This window comes from Erpetoichthys calabaricus, chromosome 5, assembly GCF_900747795.2.
Source record: "Erpetoichthys calabaricus chromosome 5, fErpCal1.3, whole genome shotgun sequence".
NCBI lineage: Eukaryota > Metazoa > Chordata > Cladistia > Polypteriformes > Polypteridae > Erpetoichthys > Erpetoichthys calabaricus.
The window spans coordinates 170,192,022-170,211,523 of record NC_041398.2 but is presented as its reverse complement, the minus strand read 5'-3'; the positions used below and the strand labels follow the sequence as shown (position 1 = coordinate 170,211,523).

Sequence of the window (19,502 nt, the reverse complement as noted above, 5' to 3'; positions counted from 1 at the left end):
ATGTCTCTGTTTTTTGCAAGTGCGGCTTTGACATCATGGACCATAAGGTGCATACAATTCAGCGTGAGCAGGAACTCTCAATAAAACTGAACAAAAAAAATCCAAGTGACAATGAGATACCAAGAAGACAGATTCACAAGCGTTTGTGTGTCAGCTTTTATCTATCCAGATCAGAGAATTTCCAGTTCCATTGTCTCAAAACACCACTCACATCTACAGTTATTCCCAGTTTCAAATAAAAACTAACAGCGTCTATCCATTGTCTCAAAACACCACTCACATCTACAGTTATTCCCAGTTTCAAATAAAAACTAACAGCATCAGATCCCTGGGGTGGGGTAGTATGTATCGTGATCGTAACTGAGAGAATAAAAGTGAAAAAAAATGCTACCTTTTACAAGTAGTACAAATTTACACCGCCTGTTACAGATGCAAATCAAATGTATGTTCTTATTGTATAATATTAACAATAAGAGCAGCTCATTACAGTAATCCCTCCTCCATCGCGGGGGTTGCGTTCCAGAGCCACTCGCGAAATAAGAAAATCCACGAAGTAGAAACCATATGTTTATATGGTTATTTTTATATTGTCATGCTTGGGTCACAGATTTGCGCAGAAACACAGGAGGTTGTAGAGAGACAGGAACGTTATTCAAACACTGCAAACAAACATTTGTCTCTTTTTCAAAAGTTTAAACTGTGCTCCATGACAAGACAGAGATGACAGTTCCATCTCACAATTAAAAGAATGCAAACATATCTTCCTCTTCAAAGGAGTCAGGAGCAGAAACTGTCATAAAGGCAGAGGAAAATCAATAGGGCTGTTTGGCTTTTAAGTATGCGAAGCACCGCGGCACAAAGCTGTTGAAGGCGGCAGCTCACACCCCCTCCGTCAAGAGCACAGAAAGAGAGAGAGAGACAGAGAAAAACAAGCAAGCAAAAATCAATACGTGCCCTTCAAGCTTTTAAGTATGCGAAGCACCGTGCCGCATGTCGTTTCAGGAAGCAGCTGCACAAAAGATAGCAACGTGAAGATAATCTTTCAGCATTTTTAGACGAGCGTCCATATCGTCTAGGTGTGTGAACAGCCCCCCTGCTCAATCCCCCTACGTCAGGATCAGAGAAAGTCAGCGCAAGAGAAAGAGAAATGTAAGCTGGGTAGCTTCTCAGCCATCTGCCAATAGCGTCCCTTGTATGAAATCAACTGGGCAAACCAACTGAGGAAGCATGTACCAGAAATTAAAAGACCCATTGTCCGCAGAAACCCGCGAAGCAGCGAAAAATCCGCGATATATATTTAAATATGCTTACATATAAAATCCGCGATGGAGTGAAGCCGCGAAAGGCGAAGCGCGATATAGCGAGGGATTACTGTACTCAAAACGGCAAAATTATATGAGGCAGTCAGGATCGAACTGGGGGGACTCTTTATTACAAGTCAGCAGTTCTTACCGCTGTGCCACTGAAGCTGTATCATTCTTGTTCATTTTGTGAAAGTGTTTATTTGATCTTTGGACTTCAGGCTTCATACATTATACAGTTTATGTCAACATTTTATCATTTGTTACTAAAATATGAAAAACATTTCTGTTTTAACGATGTATTTACATAGATTGTTATAGACATGGAACACACTTGAAATGCATGTGTTCCAAATAATGATCTGTTACACTGGTATACAGTGATTTTGGTGCCAACGATGTCTGAATGGTTTTATAGTAAGTTTATGGTGCTGATTAAGAATATGACTTTGGTTTTGCCAGATTGGCTGTAGTTTCTGAAATATTTAATAGTTAATTAATTAATTAAAGCAACACGTTTGAAAAGCATTCAGAATTACAAGAATATTTTTATTTTAGTTACAACTAGTATGTAAACAGTCTAACATCATACAAAAAAGAAATAAAAAATATCTAACAGTGACAGGAAGAAAGTTATGTATGATTTGATTAAATAATACAATATTAATTAGTTATTAATTGTTATTAATGTCAATGCTTCAAAAACGCTATTTATGCGATTTCCTTTTATGTGTGTCATCAGGGCAATCACGTTGGAGATTCCAACAGTAGTCTGTCGTCATGTGTACGTTCCATCTGCCTTGATATCTCTCCTCCATCACCTTCATATCCTGGCGGAACCTCTCGCCTTGTTCCTCACTGAAGTCTCCAAGGTTATCTGGAAATCTGTTTAAATGGCTATGGAGATAGTGCATCTTTATGCTCATATTAACTCCCAAATTTCTGAAGTTAGCAAGCATATCTTGCACCAATTCTTCATAATGTGAATTTCCCCTTGGGATTAATAAAGTATCTATCTATCTATCTGTCTGTCTGTCTGTCTGTCTGTCTGTCTGTCTGTCTGTCTGTCTGTCTGTCTGTCTGTCTGTCTATCTATCTACAGTGGTGTGAAAAACTATTTGCCCCCTTCCTGATTTCTTATTCTTTTGCATGTTTGTCACACAAAATGTTTCTGATCATCAAACACATTTAACCATTAGTCACATATAACACAAGTAAACACAAAATGCAGTTTGTAAATGGTGGTTTTTATTATATAGGGAGAAAAAAAAATCCAAACCTACATGGCCCTGTGTGAAAAAGTAATTGCCCCCTGAACCTAATAACTGGTTGGGCCACCCTTAGCAGCAATAACTGCAATCAAGCGTTTGCGATAACTTGCAATGAGTCTTTTACAGCGCTCTGGAGGAATTTTGGCCCACTCATCTTTGCAAAATTGTTGTAATTCAGCTTTATTTGAGGGTTTTCTAGCATGAATCGCCTTTTTAAGGTCATGCCATAGCATCTCAATTGGATTCAGGTCAGGACTTTGACTAGGCCACTCCAAAGTCTTCATTTTGTTTTTCTTCAGCCATTCAGAGGTGGATTTGCTGGTGTGTTTTGGGTCATTGTCCTGTTGCAGCACCCAAGATCGCTTCAGCTTGAGTTGACGAACAGATGGCCGGACATTCTCCTTCAGGATTTTTTGGTAGACAGTAGAATTAATGGTTCCATCTATCACAGCAAGCCTTCCAGGTCCTGAAGCAGCAAAACAACCCCAGACCATCACACTACCACCACCATATTTTACTGTTGGTATGATGTTCTTTTTCTGAAATGCTGTGTTCCTTTTACGCCAGATGTAACGGGACATTTGCCTTCCAAAAAGTTCAACTTTTGACTCATCAGTCCACAAGGTATTTTCCTAAAAGTCTTGGCAATCATTGAGATGTTTCTTAGCAAAATTGAGACGAGCCCTAATGTTCTTTTTGCTTAACAGTGGTTTGCGTCTTGGAAATCTGCCATGCAGGCCGTTTTTGCCCAGTCTCTTTCTTATGGTGGAGTCGTGAACACTGACCTTAATTGAGGCAAGTGAGGCCTGCAGTTCTTTAGACGTTGTCCTGGGGTCTTTTGTGACCTCTCGGATGAGTCGTCTCTGCGCTCTTGGGGTAATTTTGGTCGGCCGGCCACTTCTGGGAAGGTTCACCACTGTTCCATGTTTTTGCCATTTGTGGATAATGGCTCTCACTGTGCTTCGCTGGAGTCCCAAAGCTTTAGAAATGGCTTTATAACCTTTACCAGACTGATAGATCTCAATTACTTCTGTTCTCATTTGTTCCTGAATTTCTTTGGATCTTGGCATGATGTCTAGCTTTTGAGGTGCTTTTGGTCTACTTCTCTGTGTCAGGCAGCTCCTATGTAAGTGATTTCTTGATTGAAACAGGTGTGGCAGTAATCAGGCCTGGGGGTGGCTACGGAAATTGAACTCAGGTGTGATACACCACAGTTAGGTTATTTTTTAACAAGGGGGCAATTACTTTTGCACACAGGGCCATGTAGGTTTGGATTTTTTTTCTCCCTAAATAATAAACACCATCATTTAAAAACTGCATTTTGTGTTTACTTGTGTTATATTTGACTAATGGTTAAATGTGTTTGATGATCAGAAACATTTTGTGTGACAAACATGCAAAAGAATAAGAAATCAGGAAGGGGGCAAATAGTTTTTCACACCACTGTATCTATTTGTCTGCTCTGTGATTACCCAAGTAGTTCTTCACAACAGAGACAAAACTCTTCCAGGCCGAAGCCTCAGTGTCATTCATGCATTTGGTAAAATTGGAATTGTTCATGAGTTTACGAATCTGAAGACCATCAAAGATTCCAACTTTTAGTTTTTCCATGCTCAGTCCAGGGAATGATCTACAAATGTACTTGAAGCAATTACCCGTTTTGTCCAAAGCCCTAACAAATTGCTTCATCAATCCTAGCTTAATATGAAGCGGTGGAAGAATGATTTTGTTCTTGTCCACCAGCAGCTTGTTGATGATATTTGCAGCGCCAACAATCATTTCTTCCCTTGTAGGCCATGACACTTTTGTCCAATGATCTTGCTTTGCCCTGCTATCCCAGAGGCACATGCAGCATGGGTATTTTGTGTATCCAGATTGCTGTCCAAGCAAGAAGTTCACCATCTTCAGATCAACACAAATCGACCACTGATGTTCATGATAACATTTTCTGTAATACGATTTTTACATTTTCATATTCTTCTTTAAGTTTTGTTGAGTGAGCAATGGGGAGAGACGCATAACGGTTACCATTGTGCAAGAGAACACATTTTAAGCATCTAATGGAGCTGTCTATAAAAAGTCGCCAGTCTTCTGGTCGATATTCTGTTAGTCCCATTTGAAGTACAATTCCAGGGATATCATTGCAGTATACAAGTTCTTCCTCTTGGTTGAAATATGGGAGAAGCCTCTGTTCTCTTGTCCGATAGGCTGTAATTTTAACTTCTGCCTTTATAAGATTTTGTTCATTAAGTCTGTACGCTAAAAGTTCAGATGCTTGCTTGGACAGATGTAAGTCTCGAATCAGGTCATTGAGTTCTTTTTGTCTTAATGGCTGAGGCGTCAAAGAGCTTCCCTCAAATTCACTTCCACTGCTACTACCTGCCATACACTCCAATCCCTGCCTCTCTTCAGAGTCTGACTGTGGCTGGTTTGGTAGTCTGGTAAACACTGGTATGGGGACGTCATTGCCATGTGGAATAGGTCGTCTTGCTGATTCCAAATCAGGATAATCCCACCAAGCTTTCTCGTAACGATTAAAGCCTTTAATCTTTACAACACAAAAATAACAATCGTCATGGTGGTTTTTCGGTTCTCTCCATACCATTGGCACACCAAAGTTTAAACTTTTTCTTTCACCTTTTGTCCACTGTCGTAGGTGCTCCACACGTTTTGTAAACCATATGTGGAGCCCAAGACTTATCCTGGTCTCCAAGCAAAATAAGCCAGGTATACTCGATGCACAAAATCTGTGATGTTTCTTCTTTGTTTTTCAACCATGTACTCTTCACAGATGTAGCAGAATACATCAGGATTGTTGATGCAGGCTCTTCTTGATGAAGTTATAATTTTTACATGTATTTATATACTTATTAAGACAGAACTTTTTGGGTATAAACCAAGACTAGGTTGACAAACTTATACTGTAGCCGACTTCTTTCCTCTGCAAATTCACAGTTGAATTCTGGCTTCAAAAAGTCGCTTTTATAACATTGTAGGCCTACAAATTGAAATACAAAATAATTATATGGGAAATTTCATTACTTAAGACACTGTTAAAGAGTCAAAAGACAGACCAAAAGCTATTGCATTTGTTATCACACACAAGTCGCATTGGGGGAATGCATTATTTTCATGGATGTCCATTATCTCAAAAACTAGAACAAATTCAGCAAAAGTAATGGGATTTTTGAATTCAGCACCCTCAAAATACCCTAAATCCATTCAAAAAGCCTTGGCACTGGATTTACGAGTTTTTTCGTAGGCTTTGGTAATTCTAGTGTTAAGACCGAGCCCAGCCAAGCTACTGTATGTTAGTCACTGCTGAACTCTATTCCCAGATCTTGCTGCAGAAGTTGATCCCATTATTCCTGTTGATATTTGATTCGAGTGGAACTCTCATAGGATCATTTATGGATTATTCTTTCCCTTAGTCTAGAATGTCTTGGGATATGCCATTAGAAGAAAATATCTCTATATGACATATCTCAAAGGATTATAGAGATATACAAGTTCTTCAGCTATACCATGGTCTCAGTTCTAAGAGAAGCTTTATATACTGGTGTTTCATTGTCTTGCAGGTCTTTAAAAAATGAAAATCTCCTGTCCAGTTAAATTCTCCCAATAGTCTTTATTGAATACTTAAATATTAAACTTGTATTTTGTAAATTTAAATTATAGTATGTTTTGAGTTTTTCTTTTATATATTGAAATGTGTTATTTTAATCACTTAGAATAAGTTGGACCTTGTAGTTTATTTATTTTTATTGAATTAAAAAATATTTACAGATTACTTTTTTCAAAATACTTCTAGGCTACAGTTTAAAAAAACTGAAAGAGAAAACCAAGAGGATATAATTTATTGCTCCATTTCTTCGGACAATATTAAATCATGGTTACTCAGTCTTTGTTAAATTATTGTTTACATACAGTATAAGATACATTGCACAGCACTTCTTAGAAGATGATGGAGTGGTATCCTGTTATTAGACAGGAGTGTGCTGTAGTTTATTCCCAGTAAAAGTAACCAAAGTTAGCAAAATGGTAGGTTGCAGATATGCCTATTTTAGAATGTAAGTCCAAATAGTCAAACAAATTGGAAACTATGAATGTTTTAGCCTGTTTAGTGAAAAGTAATAATACAAGCTTGGGAAATGTTGTGTTCCAGAAACATAGACATTAAAGGAGGGAATTTAGGCATTTCTTAATTTTCATAAAAACTAATAAGTTCTTTGGGGCATATGGTCAAGTGACAAAACCACTGGACATTAAAATACAGACTTTTTCCCTAAGCTAAGCCAGTCATCTGTTGCAAGTGCTGCTGTTCTAAAAACTACGCATGTATGTAATCAATTATGCTGTATTTCTGTAATTGCAAGGTATGTTTTTAGATGGTGTTGCTACGAGGTGTAAAATGTTTTTTTTTCTTCCAAGTATGCACAGAGTGTAGCCAAAGGATACAAAAAGTGCTTGGAAGATATTTAAAGAAAAATTAAACACAAAAAAATATTTTTTTACTTACCCCATGTATGATATAGTAAAGGCCAAGAAATATTTTAAATCTCATGTTTTCATGGGGAACAGTAGTAACAAAATTCCTGATATAATATGTGTCTATGATGATCAATACTGGACAACAGCAAGTAATATTAAAAATATCCATGAACAAATCTAATGTTATTTCTGTCACATAATCCACATGTCAAGTTGTTCAGTTGTATGCTCACAACTTCCCAAACACACGTATTTTTATCAAAATACTGTGAAATAAACCACCTCCGGAAAACATTCATGAAACTAGAACATGGTCAGACGTGAATGAGCACTTGAATTGCAGTCTTCCCTTTGTTAAATTTATATTAATAGTGGTGAGCCACAACTGAAATACCTCTGGGTCTCTAAAACTGCAGAGATGAATTGACCCTCTGCTGTTGAAGCATCTTGGCTATGCCTAAGTGTGAAGCATATTCTCTTCCTGATAATGTTTTCACTTTCTTTTATCTCATGAAATGTATTGTTGGCCAATAAATATTTACTGGGCTGAATTCTTGACCAGTGAATGAAACAGTCAGTCCCGGTCATAGTTTAAACTCTGATAACTTTGTAATGGGACACTATGAGTAGACAAGGCTATATACATCAGGATATGATTGTGGCCACAGTTTCTACATAATGTGATACAGGAGAATCCAGATCTATAATACAGATTCCACTCATCCCATCAAATTATCCGTTCATGGGCAATTGTATGCTTCCTTCTCAAGGGTCAGCATCAGCAAGAAATTATTTGTGCTTTTTGTTGAATTCACTTTTTCAGAAATTTTCTAAGGGCGCACAGTAGAATGCTGGTGCTATAATCCAAATAATCCAAAGCTATCAAATTACTGGTATTATTCTGTGTTATTGTACTTTTTTTTCTTCTTCTTCTTTGGTTCTTTTTACTTTCCTGTATATTATATAATAGCTTGTTTCCCTTTTTGCCTGAGCTGCATCTTAATAATATATTTAAAAATAGAGAAAGTTAGATAAATACAGTAGGTAGAATGTTTGTTTGGTAGATAGACAAATAGATAGAACTTATTTTTCCCCAAGGAAAATCAGGTTTTTTACAGGAGCTCTTTAAATAAATGACATATACTCACACAACCTAGAATAACTAAAAAGTAAGAAATTTTAATAACAAAGAAGACTTTTGAATTGGCAGTCACAGTCACAGTGAGGCATTATGCTGGCATATTGCCATTGGTGTAATGGAGCCTTAGTTGTATTTCTTGACACACTTCTGCCGTTTGATTTGGCAGCTGAAAGTACTCCGTGTCAGAGAGAGGATGTGCAGCTTTGTTCGTAATGGCACTCAGTTTTGTTTTAATTCTGTCCTTCACTACTACCTGCAGGGGGTCCATAGTGTGTCCCATAACTGAGCCTGCCCTTTTAATTAGTTTGTTGATTCAAAAGGCCTCTTTTGAAGAATCTTAGTAGGTTACACTCCCTCTGCCCAAAGAAATCTCACTACGGCAGGTTGTTCAACAATGGAGTAATCCTGCAGTGGAGTTTTCATGTTCGTTTGACCTCAACGAGAATAATGGTGGTGCATTGTGCAGTGCATGTTCATAAGCAATCATGAACGTGTTGTATTGCATCAGCTTCAATCCATTGCGGATGCCGCATAATATTCGTGTATGTATGTACACAGGAAATCTTTTACTTTTTTTTTTTACGTTTATTCAAAGTGGTTAAGTAAAATTTTCTGAAAAGTTTTAAAACAATACCTGGGCATCACAGCTACTATGTATGTGCATGTATATCCCTCCACATACAGGGAGAGAGCCTGCCATGCCATGGGCCTCCAAACTCACATTGTGTATGGTGGACACAGGAATGTTAAAATCTGTGGAGATGAATTTCCAGCCTAACTTTGCCCAGGCTTTGTTGCAACTTTTTGTCTCACTTCCTCAGACAATTCTCTGCTTTTCTTTTCTTTTATCAGTGCTCAGTGTGATATACATAGAGACAATAACAAAAAAACAGCTTTTGCCAGTTCAAACTGGTTGTATGTGTGCTTTTTATGTTATAGACCTGCAACTCATCACAGGTGAGTTTACTTGCAAATTATAATGCTTGATATTCAAATATTCCTTACAACTTTTAAAAGATGCTAGTAATTTTCCTCAGTGCATTTTAGGATTTCTGTTTGGAGTAAGATAGGATTCAGCATTTTTTTCAGGTTTTTGTGTGTCTATATACAAAGAATTACACATATGAATACCAAATCATTGTGATTGTCAGCACATTTCTGGAAATTGGTGTATTATTTATCAAAAGTGCAATGGCGTTTATACAGTATTCTGTAAATTTTCGTTGTCAAAGAATTCTCCAGAGCTGCTTTAGAATTTTGCAAGTTGCATTCTGTGCTCCTGTTTATCTTTTAGATGGTTCAATTTCTTTCAAAGACCAGTATGCATTGTATTATTCAAATAGGTTAAAAAGTTATAAAAACTCTTCTCCAAAAAGATCTATTTGACATATTAAAAAAAAAAAATGGCTGTGAACATGTCCAAACATTACATTTCATTGAACTATAGTATTGTGCATTGTAGGCAACCATTATTAAATTTTGCACTGTGCTCTTTGTATTCCATTAGCTTTGCACTAATAACTTGCTTATTACATACTACTATTGTATGTATTTTATATATTTTCATTTTTCTTAATTTTTATGTTACTTTTCTTAATTTTTCTTTTATTATTCATTATTTCCTTTTGTTTACATTATACTATGTCAGTCTGTGGTAAATTTATTTATTGGGCTCAGATAACCTAATATTTGTAAAGTAATCTCTCAGTAGTTCTGAAGAATCTAAAACGTTGATTGAGGTTTAGTATGATACTTAAGAGCATTAACAAACCTGCCAAATTTTTTAAAAGGTTTTGGACAGTTCCTCAGAGGTTTAGGAGTTACTGTGGTTCCAATATTATCTGGCACGTAAGCAAAGACTTTTTTCCCTAATATTGATAGAGTGTGGGCAGTCATATTGCTAAGAAAGACATGTGATGATGATATAGTTCCCAAATAGGGATGAAAAAAGTACATAAAGTGTACAATTTTTAGTTGGTTTACCCTGGGCTTTGCACAAATTAATAAAGATTTAAAAATGTTATAACTGTATTACATTTTGTAAATTCAAAATTAAGATTTGGCCACTATCTCTAACTCTCAGTATTGATATCTGTTGGCTGTTTAGCTCTTGTCTACACATCTTTTTTCAGTTCATCAAAATTAAATTAATACTTGGAACAGATTAAACCAATCCTGTGGAAGTTACTTTCACAGCATCCTACTCCACTGGAGTTCAAATTTATGCTAGATTTTGAAGGTTGTTATTGCTTAACAGTAAGTATTTGACATTAATCTAAAATGTTTACATTGTTAGAATTCCCTGTACAGCATTAACACACTCTGTAAGTCTAACAAATTAAAGTTTTTAATTTAACTACTTGGAGGTATTTGGTATGCTTCTTTTAATCCAGTTAAATGCATGTCTATTGCGCTATTGTATCATGATCTCTTCCATCGTTGTGTTTCTTGATAAATGATACTGCAAATGGTGTTTAAAATCCTTCAGTGCCAGAAACAGGTTTTTGTCCCTACTCCTAATTTCCTCTATTATTACACTTTATTGACACTGAATAGTTTCAGTTCAGTAACTTTTTCAAACAAATGCCAACTGGTCTTGAACAACTTGTTTCGTTCAATAAAATGACAGAAGACTTAAAAACATTGTTAAATTTTAGTTATATACCTTTCAAAAAATTTGATGTAATTTTTTGCTCATTCTTTAATGTGATGGATTCAATAACCTTCCCTAATTATAGTGGGTTTATTAAATTTACAGTATGTATTTAACCAGACTACATATTTTTAAGGGGGAATTTAGCAAAATGTCTCTTTTTGTGTGTTTTATAAATGGATCGGTGCACTGGGGCAGGCAAACACTTTAATGGGTTGTTGGTTAATTGCACTGAATTCTGTTTAAACCTTGTTTTAAAGATATTAAATGTCATATAAACTGACACAAAACATAATACCATTTATTTTTTCTTATGTAGAAGGCTTGGCACTTTAAGAGGTGCAAAGGACTGATACACATATCTGTCACTATGCAGTCTTCTGTGGTTCCTAGGGAAAAATCTATCATTGACAAATCTTCTTCTTCTTTCGGCTGCTCCCGTTAGGGGTTGCCACAGCGGATCATCTTCTTCCATATCTTTCTGTCCTCTGCATCTTGTTCTGTTACACCAATCACCTGCATGTCCTCTCTCACCACATCCATAAACCTTCGCTTAGGCCTTCCTCTTTTCCTTTTCCCTGGCAGCTCTATCCTTAGCATCCTTCTCCCAATATACTCAGCATCTCTCCTCTGCACATGTCCAAACCAACACAATCTTGCCTCTCTGACTTTGTCTCCTAACCGTCCAACTTGAACTGACCCTCTAACGTACTCATTTCTAATCCTATCCATCCTCGTCACATCCACTGCAAATCTTAGCATCTTTAACTCTGCTACCTCCAGGTCTGTCTCCTGCTTTCTGGTCAGTGCCACCGTCTCCAACCCCTATAACATAGCTGGTCTCACTACCGTCCAGTAGACCTTCCCTTTCACTCTTGCTGATACCCGTCTGTCACAAATTACTTCTGACACTCTTATCCATCCATTCCACCCTGCCTGCACTCTCTTTTTCACCTCTCTTCCACAATCCCCATTACTCTGTACTGTTGATCCCATGTATTTAAACTCGTCCACCTCGCCAACTCTACTCCCTGCATCCTCACCATTCCACTGACCTCCCTTTCATTTCCACACATGTATTCTGTCTTGTTCCTACTGACCTTCATTCCTCTCCTCTCTAGAGCATATCTCCACCTCTCCAGGGTCTCCTCAACCTGCTCCCTACTATCGCTACAGATCACAATGTCATCAGCAAACATCATAGTCCACAGGAACTCCTGTCTTATCTCGTCTGTCAACCTGTCCATCACCATTGCAAATAAGAAAGGGCCCAGAGCTGATCCCTGATGCAATCCCACCTCCACCTTGAATGCATCTGTCACTCCTACCGCAGACCTCACCACTGTCACACTTCCCTCATACATATCCTGTACAACTCTTACATACTTCTCTGCCACTCCCGACTTCCTCATACAATACCACAGCTCCTCTCGAGGCACCCTGTCATATGCTTTCTCCAGGTCCACAAAGAAGCAATGCAACGCCTTCTGGCCTTCTCTATACTTCTCCATCAACATCCTCAGAGAAAACATTGCATCTGTGGTGCTCTTTCTTGGCATGAAACCATACTGCTGCTCACTAATCATCACCTCACTTCTTAACCTAGCTTCCCATAACTTCATGCTGTGGCTCATCAATTTTATTCCCCTGTAGTTACTGCAGTCATGCACATCCCCCATATTCTTAAATATTGGCACCAGTACACTTCTTCTCCACTCCTCAGGCATCCTCTCACTTTCCAAGATTCCATTAAACAATCTGGTTAGAAACTCCACTACCATCTCTCCTAACACCTCCATGCTTCTATAGGTATATCATCTGGACCAACGGCCTTTCCATTTTTCATCCTGTTCATAGCTGTCCTTACGTCCTCCTTGCTAATCCGTTGCACTTTCTGATTCACTATCTCCCCATCATCCAACCTCTTCTCTCTTTTGTTCTCTTCATTCATCAGCCTCTCAAAGTACTCTTTCCATCTGCTCAACACACTCTCCTCACTTGTGAGTACTTTTCCATCTTTATCCTTTATCACCCTAACATGCTGCACATCTTTCACAGCTCGGTCCCTCTGTCTAGCCAACCAGTACAGGTCCTTTTCTCCCTCCTTAGTGTCCAACCTCTCATACAACTCATCATACGCCTTTTCTTTAGCCTTCGCCACCTCTCTCTTCACCTTGCGCCTTATCTCCTTGTACTCTTGTCTACTTTCTGCATCTCTCTGACTATCCCACTTCTTCTTTGCCATCCTCTTCCTCTGTATACTCTCCTGTATTTCCTCATTCCACCACCAGGTTTCCTTTTCCTCCTTCCTCTTTCCAGATGTCACGCCAAGCACCCTTCTTGCTGTCACCCTTACTACATCTGCTGTAGTTTCCCAGCTGCCTGGTAACTCTTCACTGCCACCCAGTGCCTGTCTCACCTCCTCCCTAAACTCAACTTTATAGTCTTCCTTTTTCAACTTCCACCATTTGATCCTTGGCTCTGCCCTCACTCTCTTCCTCTTCTTGATCTCCAACATCATCCTACAGACCACCATCCTATGCTGCTTAAGTACACTTTCCCCTGCCACCACTTTGCAGTCTTCAATCTCCTTCGGATCAACTCTTCTGCATAGGATGTAATCTACCTGTGTGCATCTTCCTCCACTCTTGTATGTCACCCTATGTTCCTCCCTCTTCTTAAAATATGTATTCGCCACAGCCATGTCCATCCTTTTGTCAAAATCCACCATCCTCTGACCTTCTTCATTCCTCTCCTTGACACCATACCTACCCATCACCTCCTCGTCTCCACTGTTCCCGTCACCAACATGCCCATTGAAATCCGCTCCAATCACCACTTTCTGTCCCTTGAGTACACTGTTCATCACTTCATCCAACTCCAAAAATCTTCTTTCTCACCCATTGCACACCCAACTTGCGGTGCATATGCACTAACAACATTCATCATCACACCTCCAATTTCCAGCTTCATAGTCATTACTCTGCCTGACTCTCTTTTCACCTCCAAAACACTCTTGACATACTGTTCCTTCAGAATAACTCCTACCCTATTTCTCCTCCCATCCACACCATGATAGAACAATTTGAATCCACCTCCAATCCACCTGGCCTTACTCCTCTTCCATTTAGTCTCTTGCACGCACAGTATATCAACCTTCCTTCTCTCCATCATATCTGCTAACTCTCTCCCCTTACCAGTCATACTGCCAACATTCAAAGTTCCTACCCTCAGTTCCACTCTCTTTACTTTCCTCCTCTCCTCCTGCCTCTGGTCACGTCTACCCCCTCTTCTTCTCCTTCTTCTTCTTTGGCCAACAGTAGCCCAATTTCCGGCAGGACCCTGTTGGCTAACAGTACTGGTGGTGGTCGTTGTTAACCCGGGGCTCGACAGATCCAGTATTGAAATTTGTATTGTTGTCCGCATATTGATTTGGCAAAATTTTACACCGGATGCCCTTCCTGACGTAACCCTCTCCATTTATCCGGGCTTGGGACCGGCATGAAGAAACACACTGGCTATTCTCTACTTCATGTTTACTTAAAAGTGGAGCATGATCAGTGGCCCACATGTAAGATTTTACTTGCATCTTTATTAATCTTTTAGGCACATGAGCTGAAGCCATGCCATCTGTTATGGTAAACACATCATGCCATGCTGGTTCTTAGGGCAAAGAGGTATCAGCATGCTTTTATCTTCTAGGACCTATGAAGTTAAGTACAGTAATTGTGTCTTTTTTGAGAATGATAGTGTCCTGCATTGATTATTATTGATATTAACTATCTGGAAACAGAATGGAATGCAATAGCAGAGCCTAATATGATTTTGGTAAAAACAGGCCTTTCTAACAAAAGACCTAGCAAGCATGTCTTTGGGGATATGGGAGGAAAACTAGAGTATCCAGAGGAAATCTACAAACATGGGCAGAATATGCGGAGTCTAGACCAACAATGAACAGATGCTAGATCTGAACCAATGATCTGTGGCAGCTTTACCTATTGTGTTACAGTTCTGCCCAAGTTTACAGTAATGTTATACAAAATTAACAACCAATAATATGCTTCAATTCTACTATCCCACAGTTAAGGAAATTTAAAGAGTGCCATAATATTGTTTTTTGTTTTTTTTTGTATATTCTTAAACGATAAAATTAAAAGCCATTAAAGTTCAGATTTGTAAAAGCTCTAACTGTAAAAAAAATAAATAAATAAAAAACACTGTTAAGGTTCATTTTTGTCCTTTTAATTTTACTATTAAAGCTTTATTTCATAGCTTCTAACCACTATATGTGTTGAGTAGGTTCTCACACAATTACAGAATTCAGCAATTGAACATACAGAAAAAAAATTGTTTCTGGCTCATATTTGTAGTAACGTGTTAAGAAGGCCTCATGCAGCAAGTCACAGACTAAATATGAGACCCTAGAGGCTGAAGTCAGCCCTTGTAGTATGCAACAAGGGGCCCCAGGGTCAGACTGTAACTCCCAGCCAGCATGTCTGCAAAATAGTAGCAAAGCTTCTTTTACTGTTTACACTGAACAACCAAAGTGTCAGTCAGTCAACCAACCTAAATAACTCCTTCACCAGTCAAGTGAATAAAAACAACAACTAACATCCTCTCCCTCCCTCCCTCAAGTGGCTTTATTTGTTCATCATCAGAAGAGGTCAGCAAGAAAATGAAACAACAATCTTTAGTCCCTGGCTCTTCGTTTTTGCTATAAAAATGTTCATTTTCCTTGCAGTGGCGCCATGGAGGGAAGGAATATCTGTGACACTTTTTACGATAATGTTGGATTGATTGCTTGTAAAAGAAATCCCCAGGAGTTCTGTATAGTTTTTTTTTTTAGTTACCTGGATTTAACTTTGACACTTTATGTAAAAAAATAAATAAAATAAATAAATAAATACAAAATAATAAAAGCAAAAGACTACCTCCATCACAAATACACCTTTTAGATAATTGTACTGTTAATTCTCTTAAAAGAGCACAGTGTTTCCATATATTTTGTTTGTTTTAGTAAAGATCACTTTGAGTTTTAAGTGTCTAATGTTTGTTTATAGGCTAGTTATCGAATGTTAATTTAAGACTATGTAGAAAGCAGTAATTTATTTAATTAATGAAATATATTATCCAGACATACTATTATAAAAAAAACACTTTTATATTTTCTGTTGTCTTCCTTGGTAAAGTTTGGTCCAATCTGCTTCACATATCAGAGTACTAATGTGTCTCATAGCTCTGTGATTGAACTACTGACCAGTTGAACTACTCTGACTTAGTTAATACCACTGTATTTTACAAACTAATTTTCTTAGTAAACAGACGTATTGGGGCTTCTATGGAAAATATTGTTACTTAGACTTATACACCAGCATTTTTGATAGGGAAGCAAAACTGGGAAACCTAGAAGATCCCAGACACACTATGAAGACCTTTTAACCCACTACTCCATTTGGCTAGGTTTTTTTTTTAATATATTAGGTGTTATCATGTTCTATCATGCAGTTATTTGAATATATTATGGTTTTGTCCATTTTAAAAATGATTATCATATAATTGTATTTATATTGTAGTGTGTAACTACTGTCCACTTACATTTTGGTATTTACTGTGTTAAAAAGTGACTTGTGTACCTACGGTATCCTGAGTGTAGTATACTGTAAGTCATCTCTCACATGCATCTCTGTGAATTTCCCATTGGGATTAATAAAGTATCTATCTATCTATCTATCTATCTATCTATCTATCTATCTATCTATCTATCTATCTATCTATCTATCTATCTATGTATCTATCTATCTATCTATCTATTATGATCATGTGTATCATTTTATGTTGTGCTGTTTTGAATAATATTCCTTTGTAATTTTTCTTTTGCCCTTTGAAACTATGATTTTATAACGCTGTAATACCTTGAAAAACTTATCAAAAATAAAGATTGGTGATAATTTAATTGTCTTTCAGGAATTAATCATTTTTAAAATTCATAATTAGTGATCTGTAAGACAGGCATGTTTTGACTCATAATCATTTTCATGAAACTAATACTAAAATCCATTTTGTAGGTAATTTTGCAAATGCAAAATGTGAAATTCACTTAAAATATATTTTTTTAGGTTTTAAAGGATTTTTTTGTGGTGGAAAATAAGCAATACTGCTTCCTAAAGTTTCATGGACACTTCCACGTTTACCTGTGTTGTTTTCTGCAACTATATAATGCATGTACCCGTAGTTTGTCACCAAGTAGTAAAATCAATTCTGTTTATGCCTCTTGCTCACATCACCCTAGATGATGTATTTTAAAAAAAAATGTGACATGCTACATATTTTCCACACAAAAGGCACACTAAAATGCACTTTCATGTGCATTATGATGTTTTCTTCACAGTAAAACCAACTACACAGGAAGCCACCCCAGCCATTACCATTATATACCTGTTCCTTTGTCCATCATAAAATGTTGAGGATATTCTCTTTCTAAACTCCATGGAACTTTGAGCTTCTTTGCTGTCTCCAATGCCCCTTTAGCGTTGCCATCACCAGGGTTGTCATCTTAACTGGCAATATTGAGGAACCAACTATAAGAACGCTTCTTTTTTCAATATATGTGGACATATGGATCAGTGCTATGAGAACATCAAAGGTGCTTATGAATCTAGAGCAAAACTGTCGTTTGGTTTGTTAGATCCTAACTGTTCTCAGCTTATTCCTATCCATAAACCTGTTTTTAAGAGAAAAGCCAGAAATTAATTAAAGAAGTCTTGGATGAGGATTCTGTTGAGCATCTGCGTGGCTGTTTTGAATGCAAGAACTGGACCATGTTTAAAGAATCCTGTGCAGATGTTGATGAATTGATGGATACTGTAAGCAGTTATATAAAAATTCTACGAGGACACTATTATGTCTATGAGGCTAGTCAACATATAACCTGATATGGAGCCATAGATTACCAGAGATCTAAAAGAACTGATAACCAGGAAAAATGTGCATTTCAACATGGAACCTTAACTGAACAGAAAGTATTACAGAAGGAGGTGCAACAAGTGGGCAAAACTCTATAAGGACAGAGCTGAGAATGAACTGTGGACTGATAGCTAGGGTTCATTGTGGAATGGCATGAAGATGATGGCTGACATTCATACAAAAAACAATGATAGTGTTAATCTTGCAGGGGATAAAACATTTTATCAGTTGGTTCAAAACATCAATGAGTTCAATTCAAGATTTGAGACGCACATTTTTGCTTAAAAAAATTAGTCTTCAAAAGAACAGACTGAGGACTGGAGCCAAGAGTCAGCCCTTTTTTCATCAAAACTAAATTAAAAAAAAAAAAAAAAGCTCATGTCCAAACATAAGTTGTATTTTGGTCTGCAGATCAGCTCTCTCTAATATTCCACTCCTTAACTGAGATGTCTTTGGATTTACAGCAAGTAGCCAGGTTATGGAAATAGGCAAATGTTATTCCATTAATAAACAATACATACCCCAAAGCACTAAGTAACATCAGAGTTGTGGCATTAACTTCTCATGCCATGAAATCCTTTGTTTAACAAAACCCAGGCTTATCTGGACTCTCACCAATTTGTGTAAAGAGCAAAGAGGGGTGTGGAGGATGCTACAGGAACACTTCTGAATTTACTGTATGAGAACTTGGAAGGGTCAAAAACATATAAAATTGCTGTTTATAGATTTATTGTCATGTTTTAATACAATCCATTCCTACATTTTAGTTGACAAACTTGATCAGTTCTGTTTGGACCCTGACTTGGTGATGTAGATTCTGGACTTCTTAACTAACAGAACACAAATAGTATGTGTTAATGGCAGTTTTTCCTGATGCCTAAGTATATCTATTCCACACTCCAAGGTTGATGTTTATCCTCCCTTTTCTTTATCTGATATACAAATGACTGCAGGAGTACACAAAAGAATAGAGATATTCAGAAATTTGCAGATGAATTATGTCATTGGAAGTCTTTTACAAGATAAGGGGAACAGCTATGGATCCACTGTCGAGTTTGTGCCATGACGTGATCATTCCTTTTTACAGCTAATTATTTCTAAGACAAAAGATATGGCTAAAGATCTCAGGTGCTCCCCTACTTCCACTGTCCCAGCTTTAATTAAAGGAGTTACAGTGGGGATATTAGAGAGCTACAAATGTCTGGGGACAATCATTGATAACAATCTAAAGTTTGATCTTAACACAGAACAATTTTGTAGGATCAGGCATATGGGGCTTTTCTTTCTTAGGAAACTCAGCAGTTTTAAACTGGACAAAACCTTAATGACACTGTTTCTTAAGTTATTTAATTAATCTATTGTTACATTTACTTTTATGTGTTGGTTCAGCATCCTCAGCATTAAATATATAATCCATCTTAACAACCTTTCAAAATTAGCAGTACAATTATTGGTTTGCAGCCAACCTCTGTCACTGTCACTGCATTACAAACAAGTTAGAAAGAATGCCGACTCCGTTCTGTCACACAGTAGCCATCCTTATTTCTCTAAATTTCAGCTGTTGCCATTGTGCTCAGTTGTGAGCTTCAGCGAACTATGATACATAGCGAAATGAGAGAAGTCACAAAATCAACCGGAATGTTCAAGCAAATTATAGAAAAAACCCTGATCTAAATCCATTA

General features: G+C 37.4%; 1 protein-coding gene across 1 annotated transcript in view; it reads left to right on the top strand.

The window, feature by feature from the left end:
- Window positions 1-19,502, top strand: part of scfd2 (sec1 family domain containing 2) — a 651,507-nt gene that overhangs the window by 235,785 nt on the left and 396,220 nt on the right.